At 46.3% G+C, this 9,828-nt stretch overlaps 1 pseudogene; it reads left to right on the top strand.

Moving 5' to 3' along the window:
- Positions 1-884: 884 nt before the first annotated feature.
- LOC102924892 (transformer-2 protein homolog beta pseudogene) lies at positions 885-1,819 on the top strand (annotated as a pseudogene).
- The last annotated feature ends 8,009 nt before the right edge of the window (positions 1,820-9,828 follow it).

Raw genomic sequence — 9,828 nt, 5'->3', positions numbered from 1 at the left:
ACCTAGACCCTCATGCATAGTAAACATGAACAGCCCCCAGCCCCTGGAGAACCCCGCACAGCTCCCCTCTCTTCCTTTGAGTGCTGGGATTACTGACTTAGCATATGGCATTTTGGGAAAGGCAAACTGTGAATAAAAACTTTTATGAGCATTTAAAATTTTTGTGCATCAAAAGACACTATCTAAATGAAAATCCAATCTACACATGTTCAGAGAAGGACAATCTGATGAAGGGTTTTGAAACTGAAAAGAAATCCTGGGAAGAAACGGTGTCTCTGAATGTTTCAAAAGTCACGGGGAAAAGAATAACTTTGCTCTAAAACATGTGATTGAGACCAGTAAGTGGACGTTGTTGTGGTAGAAGCCACCGAGGGAGGTCTCGACTCTGGGTGACTTGTGGAGTGCTCTGTGGGTGTCACAACTGTCCGTCAGAGATGCAGGCAGCCTGGCTTGCTTAATGCTTCAGAAACTGGACTGATCGTCTGAAACACACAGAGCATCTCAAAGTGCAGGTCTGTGTCAGGTGTGGTGGTTCATACGTGTAATCCCAGCACTCTGGAGGCAGAGGCAGGAGGATAACAACTTTGAGACTGGCTTGGGCTAGTTAATAAGACCTTAGTTTTTATTGTTTTTATTTGTTTGTTTTTATAAACATGTGTATAAACCCACCTACATGTGTACATGAACACACATACAAACACACAAAAATGTGGATTTCATGGTGACATGTAATCCTAATGAACCTTAACAAAAATACCTGCTTTTTAAAAATCCTCCAACTCTCAAAAGTGTCATCGTGAGAGGCTGCGGTGGGGCCCCTGGTAAGAAGGCAGGAGCTTGACAGCTTCTGTAAAGGCCAGGAGTGGTGACAGCCATCCAGGGCCATGAGCGACAGCGGCGAGCAGAACTGAGAACGGGAATCCCGTTCTGCTTCCGGAAGTGGAAGTGCTCAGGGTCGGGAAATCTGCACGGCATACCCCTGCAAGGTCTCGCTCCAAGGAAGATTCAAGGCATTCTAGATCAAAGTCAAGGTCCAGATCTGAATCCAGGTCCAGATCCAGAAGAAGTTCTAGAAAGCATTATACAAGGTCACGATCTCGCTCTAGCTCCCACAGACGATCTGGGAGCAGGTCTTACAGCTGAGATTATAGCAGATGGCACAACCACAACCATTCTACCATGTCTACTTGAAGGCGTCATGTTGGGAACCAAGCAAATCCTGACACCAGCTGTTGTCTTGGAGTGTTTGGACTGAGCTTGTACACCATGGAAAGAGACCCAAGAGAAGTGTTCTCTAAATATGGCCCCATTGCCGATGTGTCTGTTGTGTATGACCAAGTCTAGACGTTCAAGAGGATATATGCCTTTGTATATTTTGAAAATGTAGATGATGCCAAGGAAGCTAAAGAATGTGCCAATGGAATGGAGCTTGATGGACGTCGAATTCGGGTCGATTTCTCTATAACAAAAAGGCCCCATATCCTAACACCAGGAATTTACATGGGGAGACCCACTTATGGCAGCTCACACCACCTAGATTATGACAGAGGATATGATCGGGGTTATGATGATCGGGACTCTTACAGCAGATCATAGAGAGGAGGTGGTGGAGGAGGAGGTGGATGGAGAATTGCTCAAGACAGGGATCAGATTTACAGAAGGCAGTTACCTTCTCCTTACTACAGTCGTGGAGGATACAGATCTCGGTCCAGATTGTGATCATACTCACCTCGTCACTATTAAAGCATGAAGTTGAAGACTTTCTGAAAGCTGCCATAGAGCTGGGATATTGTTTGTGGACAATATTTTCTATTGTCTCCTGTTTAAAAGTGAACAGTGCCTAGTGAAGTTAGGTGAATTTAAACCTTTATGATGACTACTTTTGGTGGAGTTGACATGCTGTTTTCATTCTGCGTTTGCGTAGTTCGGTGCTTTGTTCAAAGTTAAGTGTTTTCAGAAAAGTATGTTTTGCATGTATTTTTTTACAGTCCGAATTTTGACTGCTGAGAAGTTTCTATAGTATAAAACCTTTCATTTAAAAGGTTTTTCTCCTGAATCCAGGGTGTTCTGAAGATCGAAGCCTGTGTGTAAAATGCTACCAAATGGCAAAAAGCAACAATAAACAAGGTTGATTTTTAGTTTTCTTTTTAAATATTGGTGCTTAACCAGAACCATTCTTAAGTTACCAGTAAAATATTTTAAAGTAAAAATACTCAAATTTCTTTCAGGAGTCCATGAAATTTGCCATATTCAATATACTTGCAATTAAGTGTTAAATACGCTGTAACTCTGTGCTGCTAGTATTAGAAGATAAATCTTTCCATACAGCAAGTGCTTAATGCTTACATTGATGTGGATTCATCAGCCTTTATGTAATCTGTACTATAGATAGCAGGGAATAAGAGGTACAGACACATGTCTTTAAAGGCTGTTTCTTAAGGCTGTTACAGAGAGATCATGGTATTTCAACTAGTTATCAACAAGTGACGACAATACATTCCACCACAAATGTCCTCTTGTTCTTTTGGCTTTCAGACTATATGAAAATACTGGGTGCTTCAAGGTATGGAATGAGAGAAGGGTTCACCACACCTGTGTCGTGGATGAACTGAAGACTGCCTGTTCGTTTTTAAATATTATTTTCAGGTCCTTTGCTTACCAAAAGAGGCCCAATTCATTCAAATGTTTTGAGAACTGTTTAAATGAAGGCAAAGAGAAAACTTGCTAATGAAAATAAATAAATAAATAAATAAATAAATAAATAAATAAATAAATAAATAAATAAATAATCCTCCAAAAATTCTGCTGGAAGGCCGGCCTTGGAAGCCACTCTTGCGACCTCTGTGCCCCCATAGTTTAAGCACCTATGACCATGTGCTAATTTGAGTTTAGAAAGCAAAGATGGCCCAGATGATGGCACACGCCTTTTATCCCAGCACTTGAGAGGCAGAGGCAAGCAATCTCTGAGTTCAAGGTCAGCCTGGTCTATAGAGCAAATTCCGGGACAGCCAGGGCTACACAGAGAAATCCTGTCCCAAAAACCAAAACAAGAACAAGACAAAACAAAATAGCAATGATGAGGTAATAGAACTAGAGTGATTTTGTAGAAAATGGGGATGTGGTAAGAGTGTGCCTAAATGGGTGACCCCATCTTAGAACCTATGCGTGACCAGGGCACAAGGACTGTGTAGACCCTGGGGATCCTGAAGAATGGATTCTTTTAGAATGTCAGTTTCTGCAGAGCACCAGCCTAAAGTTTCCTTGAAAGTTGAAGTCCCTAAAAGAAGCATCTGCCCTGCTTCATTTCAGATAAGCTGGGTCTTAAGCAAAGCTGGACGCAGAGGCAGATGTTAAGATGTTGCAACCAGGGAAGGGAGCAGGAGACTCACGGCTTTTGTTACTTCCTAATTGGAAGAAGGTGTTACTTCAGGGAGCAAGACATTTAAGAAATGCCATTAGTTGTTTGTTGCTGTCACAGATAGGAGGTGAACAGGCAGGAAGCTGGCTTGAAGTCAGCCAATGTTGAAAATTAAGGATGAGTCCCAGGGGCCTGGATTAAGAGGGGAGGTGAACAGGCAGGCTGCGGTGTTCAGTACTAGTGGAGTGGGTCTGGAGGTGGCTCGGGGGGTAAAGGCAGGTCTCCACCAAACCTGGCTCTCTACCAAGCCTGGTGACCCGAGTCCACCCCCAGGACCCACAGGGTGGAAGGAGAGGACCGGCTCCCTTAGATTATGCTCTGCCCTCTATATGCAGCGTGTCATGCATGTGCCGTCCATACGCACATAAACAAATTCATAAACTAACATAATGTAAGTCTAATGATAGTTTAATCCTTTGACTATTTCATACAATATATTTTGATCATATTTACCCACCCCCCAACTCCTCCAGATCCATCCTCCCTTACCCATCCAATTTAAAAAAAAATAATAACTTGAGTACAGTTTGCATTCCTCATTTACTCTTGGGTGTGAGCCCTGTCCTGTCTATCTGCAGAGGGCACAACTGCCTTGTCCATGCATGGTTTGGGACCCCAAACTCTGATCAGGGACAATGAGGGAATGAAGAAATTACAGGTACATGGGCAGAGAAAAGCTGGGACTGGGTGACCTGAGCTCTCTGATGGAGAAGCTGCAGTACCCTCAGAAGACCAGAGTGTTTCTTAGGTACTGTGAGCAGGGATCCAGGCTTACTACATGCAGATAAAGGAGGAGGGTTTGTGGTATACAGCTGGATCAAGAAGGCAGGTTTAGCTAGTCTCAGCAGAAACGTTTTCTGCAGGGAAACAGTCTGCAGGCTGTGAGCATTGGGGGGAGAAAACTATGGTGGACATTTCCTGCTCTCACTGTCAGCATTTCTGTTTGGACCCAAGGAAAGCTTGACATCCCTCTGAGTCCCACCTGGGGAAGGCTTTGCCACTCACATGGCACTGAGGCCCTGGGGTCCTTGCCATGCTCATGCCAACAATACACACTTACTCAGGATTTCACTTCACTTTATTCCTGCACACACTTTATCCTTATACAAACCTTGCAGCTATCAAATGCCAGTAGCTCCTCAGCTAAGAATGGGACCTCATGCCTACCTTCTCCCACCCCACGAGATTTTGTAATTAAAACAAACAAACAAACAATCCTAGTGGAGAGCTGGCTCAGCAGTTAGGAATACTGCTCTTCCAAGGACCAAAGTTTGGTTCCCACACTGGGTAGGCCACAACCTCATGTGACTTCAGGGAACCTTCTGGTCTCCTCAGACAGATACTTACACACACACACACACACACACACACACACACACACACACGCGCGCGCACGCGCACGCGGGCGCATGCACGCACGCAAGCATACACCAAGTAGGTGTGGCCAGATGCATTCATCTTGAGCATAGTTATCACTAAGGTTTCTGAAATTTATCTAGGTACTGTTGAAATTAATGAGATTTGGAGTTGTTTTAAACTCATTACTGGATTCACAACATCTTCTCACTGCCACACACTGCCACAACCAATGGGTACCAACGTGCTTGTCTATCACATGAGCACATGTGATACATTGTGTCCCCCAATATATTGTGCACCCTAATAAAGCTTATCTGGGGTCAGGGAACAGAACACCCATTAGATTAGACATAGCGGCCAGATAGTGATGGCACATGCCTTTAACCCTAGCATTCCAGAGGCAGAGATCCATACAGAAATCTGTGAGTTTAAGGCCACACTGGAAACGGAGCCAGACATGGTGACACACACCTTTAATCCTAGGACTTGAGATCTCATGCCTTGCTTGGGAAAGACACACACCTTTAATTCCAGGAAGCAGAAAGGTATATAAGGCATGAGGACCAGGAACTAGAGGCTTTTAAGCTTTTAGGCTTTTAAGCAGTTTAGCTGAGAACCCTTCCAGGTGAGGACTCAGAGACATTCAATCGGAAGAAACAGGATCGACTGAGGAGTTGGCAAGGTGAGGTGGCTGTGGCTTGTTCTGTCTCTCTGATCTTTCAGCATTCACCCCAACACCTAGCACTGTTTTTTTGTTTTTTGTTTTTTTTATTAATAAGACCTTTTAAGATTCGTGTTACAGGCACATGCAACCTGTCCCCTGCTGGGAAGACTGAGCACAAAGCTGCGTCCATTCAGGAAGGACTATGAGCATTTCTTTTCCTCCCATGCACACTACAAATAGCTTTCCTTAGATCTTGAGTTGGCTCTTCAGGCACATACAGGAAACAAGATGAGGGTGCAGAGAGACACTACAGGCAAAGAGTGATGATTTAGCAGTGTGGGGAGATGTCCGCCCACCCGGTGAAATGTTCCCTCATCTCTTCTGCAAACAAAGCCCCTCCCCCCACCACCAGGCAGCCAGCATAAGTGAAATAAAATATTATTTAGTTATTTTGTAAACAAACCTTCTGCTATTAGAAAAAGGGAAAATGTATTGGGAAGTGGGATTCTTTGAATTCTTATTTTGAAAAGTAATGACTGATTTCTGCAATGTGCCCTCAAGTAGTTACAAAGCAGCGGGACCGGCACCAGACGAGGAAGGAGGAAGGGTGGGGTTTGTGTCCTCCAGTCGGACAGAGTCACTTACTGCTCTGTGTCAAGGTATAACACGTACAGTTCGCAAGCCTGTTTCAAACTCTGGAACTCAGCACCAACAAGCTGTTGAAAACAATGCCCACACTGGCTGGCTGCAACCCAGTGTGCAAGTGAACGAATTAAACAGCGCGATCAAAAGCCTGCAAGGTTCACATCCCAGGAACTCAGGGGAAATTTATCTTAAGGAAACAAGTCAACAAAAGCTAAACATCATGACGAAATGCTTCTTCCAGGCACGGTTTCTAATACTGAAAACTTGAAAGCAGGCTAAGGTTTAGCCATAAAGGAAACTGTAGTAAAGTCATTAATGAAATATAATGTCACTGTTATAATGCTGATAATGGCCAGGCGTGGTAGCATGTACCTTAAATCCCAGCACTCGGGAGGCAGAAGCAGGTGGATCTCCATGAGTTAGAGGACAGCTTGGTCTACAGAGTGAGTTCCAGGACAACCAGAGCTCCATAGGGAGACCCTGTCTAAAAACGGCAACAGGAACAAGACGTCAGTAATTAACTACTGACACCTGACAAGTGCTGAAGACATTACTGCCAAGTGAAAGAATGCGGACTATAGAACTGTGTCTGTGCCAGAATGTTTATCACAATATTAACCACAAATAAGGACTGAACTAACTCATAGTAAAACTCACACTACACTTTATTACAAAGTATGAGTCAATTTTTATTTTTATTTTGGTCTTGACAGACAAAAGAAAAACTGAGTTGGGGCAGAATGAATGTCTATGGGCTTTACCTCTTGCGACTAACTCTCTACCCAACACACCTTTCCTCTGTGGAAGGGAGCAGGTCGGACTTAGGGTGAAGACGCTGCCATGGAGGACGTCTGCATACACAAAGCACTGTGCTTTCCTTTCAATCTGGAAGAGATGGATAATGCACAGATTACAGGAAGTTGTCCTGTCCCTCTCTAGTCATCTCACAAAATGACGTTCTCTGCATGCTCAGAATTTGTCTGAGGCAACAAAGTTGATTTCCAAGGCCTGAGCTGAGCTCATCCAAGAGCCTCCTCCTTCAAGTCCTCTCCCTGTTCCCAAGCATGTCTAGGAGAGGATGACAAGTCTGAAACAAGGATTGCTGCCCCTGTGGCCAATTAGCTTCCAGGCCGGTGTCCCCTGTCCTGGCTGCACAGGAGAGTCTTTGGAGGTGTGCTTTAAACCTGCTGATCCCCCACCTCAGGAGAGCGTGGTCCTGCGGGTGCCCGGGAGCGATGTTGTGACACTCTCTGGGTGATTCTTACAGGTGAGTTCTTCAGGTCCCCTGCATTCTCAGCTGTTACCCTGTGAGCATTTCAGATGACCACCTAAGCTGAGTTGGAACAAGACTTCATTCACACTTTTAATACTTTATTGTGGTAAAATACTCGTATCGTAAACTGACCTTTTTCGCCGCTTTAAGGTATTTGACTCAGTGGTATAAAATACATTACAATGGTGTGCAGCCATCACAAATATCTAGTTCCAAGACATTTTTATCATCGCAAAGGGAAAGCCAGTATGCAGTCATCTGCTTCCTGCCTCTGTGAATTGGCCCGTTTGAGACACGGAATTAGATCCATATAACATGTGGCCTTTTGTGGCTGCCGAATTTCTTTTAGTGGTTTCCAAGGCTTGTCTGCACGGCTGGTGCATTCATATGCCATTCTTCTCCACTCCACAGGTATATTACAGCTTGTCCATTGCCCACCGGCGGTTGGCACGTGTGTTATTCTCTCTTTTTATTTCCATTCACTCTATCCTTAAATCTGAAGGTGCTTTTCAGAAAGAAGAACTTTAGTTCTTGGGACCCTGGAATAGTGAGGCTGTCCTTCTCATGTGTGTCTGGAACATCCCTGTGCACACCACTGGAGACTTGATAGTCCCATCCCAGGCCTCTCCTGAGACCTAATAAATCAGAAATTCTGGAGCGCCCTGTGTTTGAACAAGTTCTAGGTGACTCAGACCCAGAATTAAACAAGAGAGCCCCTGGGCAGTTGAAGGCCTGTGCACACATACACACACTACCCCCAACACGCACACATACATACCCCCAACACGCACACATACATACCCCCAACACGCACAAATACATAAACTACCCCAACACGCACACATACATACCCCCAACACACACACATACATACACTACCCCCCAACACGCACACATACATACCCTCAACACGCACACATACACACACTACCCCCAACACGCACACATACATACACTACCCCCCAACACACACATATACATACCCCCAACACGCACACATACACACACTACCCCAACATGCACACATACACACACACACATGGCCCTCAAGGGCCCTAGTCAACTTTGGCCTATGGCCCTGGGGTAGAATCAATCAGGAAGGAACCAGAGACAGTGAAGCAGGAGTGAATCCTGTTGTTGAGGTGGAAACCGGCTGCCTCCCTCCGTCCTCATAGTGCTCCTCCCTCATCCTCATAGTGCTCCTCCCTCATCCTCATAGTGCTCCTCCCTCCGTCCTCAGTGCTCCTTCCTCCATCCTCATAGTGCTCCTCCCTCCGTCCTTATAGTGCTCCTCCCTCATCCTCATAGTGCAGCCTACCTCATCCTCATAGTGCTCCTCCCTCCTCCTCACAGTGCTCCTCCCTCCTCCTCATAGTGCTCCTCCTTCCTCCTCATAGTGCTCCTCCCTCCTCCTCATAGTGCAGCCTCCCTCCTCCTCACAGTGCTCCTCCCTCCTCCTCATAGTGCAGCCTCCCTCCTCCTCATAGTGCTCCTCCTTCCTCCTCATAGTGCTCCTCCCTCTTCCTCATAGTGCTCCTCCCTCCTCCTCACAGTGCTCCTCCCTCATCCTCATAGTGCTCCTCCCTCATCCTCATAGTGCTCCTCCCTCATCCTCATAGTGCTCCTCCCTCCTCCTCATAGTGCAGCCTCCCTCCTCCTCACAGTGCTCCTCCCTCATCCTCATAGTGCTCCTCCCTCATCCTCATAGTGCTCCTCCCTCATCCTCATAGTGCTCCTCCCTCATCCTCATAGTGCAGCCTCCCTCATCCTCATAGTGCTCCTCCCTCCTCCTCATAGTGCTCCTCCCTCATCCTCATAGTGCTCCTCCCTCCTCCTCATAGTGCAGCCTCCCTTCTCTTCAGGTCCCCGAAGCACCTCCAAGGCTGATGCAGCGGGGAACCAAGTCATGAGCTGCTGCAGACTGGTCATGTCACCCAGGTGGTCCCTGGGTGAAGGGCTGAGGAGGAGACCGCCTTGGTGGCGGCTGCATGGCGTAACAAACAAGATGGAGTCTGGAGTCCCTCTGCACCTGGGTTCGGGACGTAGCCTCTCGCTGGGCCTTGTCTCCTTCTCTGTGAAGCAGTATGCCAAACATGAAACCTCCCAGGAGAGTTAGTACAGAGCAGGGGTCCTCACCTCCCAATGCTGTGACCCTTTAATACAGTTCCTCGTGTTGTGTGACCCCAACCATAAAATTATTTCATTGCTGCCCAAATCGTGGGGACCCCCGAAAGACCACCACGGAGACCAAATCCCGCATGTCAAAGAGCCTTTATTACCTTCAAGCTCTGGGCTTGGTTTGTCTGTCCGACGCAGTGGTGAGAACAGAGAGCCCTGAGCCCAGGCAGGGTGGGGTTTTTATCATAGCGGAGGTTGGGGTGAGGGGATTTCCAGGGTCCAGAACCTGATTGGCTCACATTTGTCTAGGGGTATCTGTAAAAGGAAACTAGGTGTGTGCTAGACTCAAGG

This window comes from Peromyscus maniculatus, chromosome 14 (assembly GCF_049852395.1).
Source record: "Peromyscus maniculatus bairdii isolate BWxNUB_F1_BW_parent chromosome 14, HU_Pman_BW_mat_3.1, whole genome shotgun sequence".
Lineage (NCBI taxonomy): Eukaryota > Metazoa > Chordata > Mammalia > Rodentia > Cricetidae > Peromyscus > Peromyscus maniculatus.
Note: the sequence above shows the minus strand (reverse complement) of the source record. Positions and strands in the feature narration are given on the sequence as shown.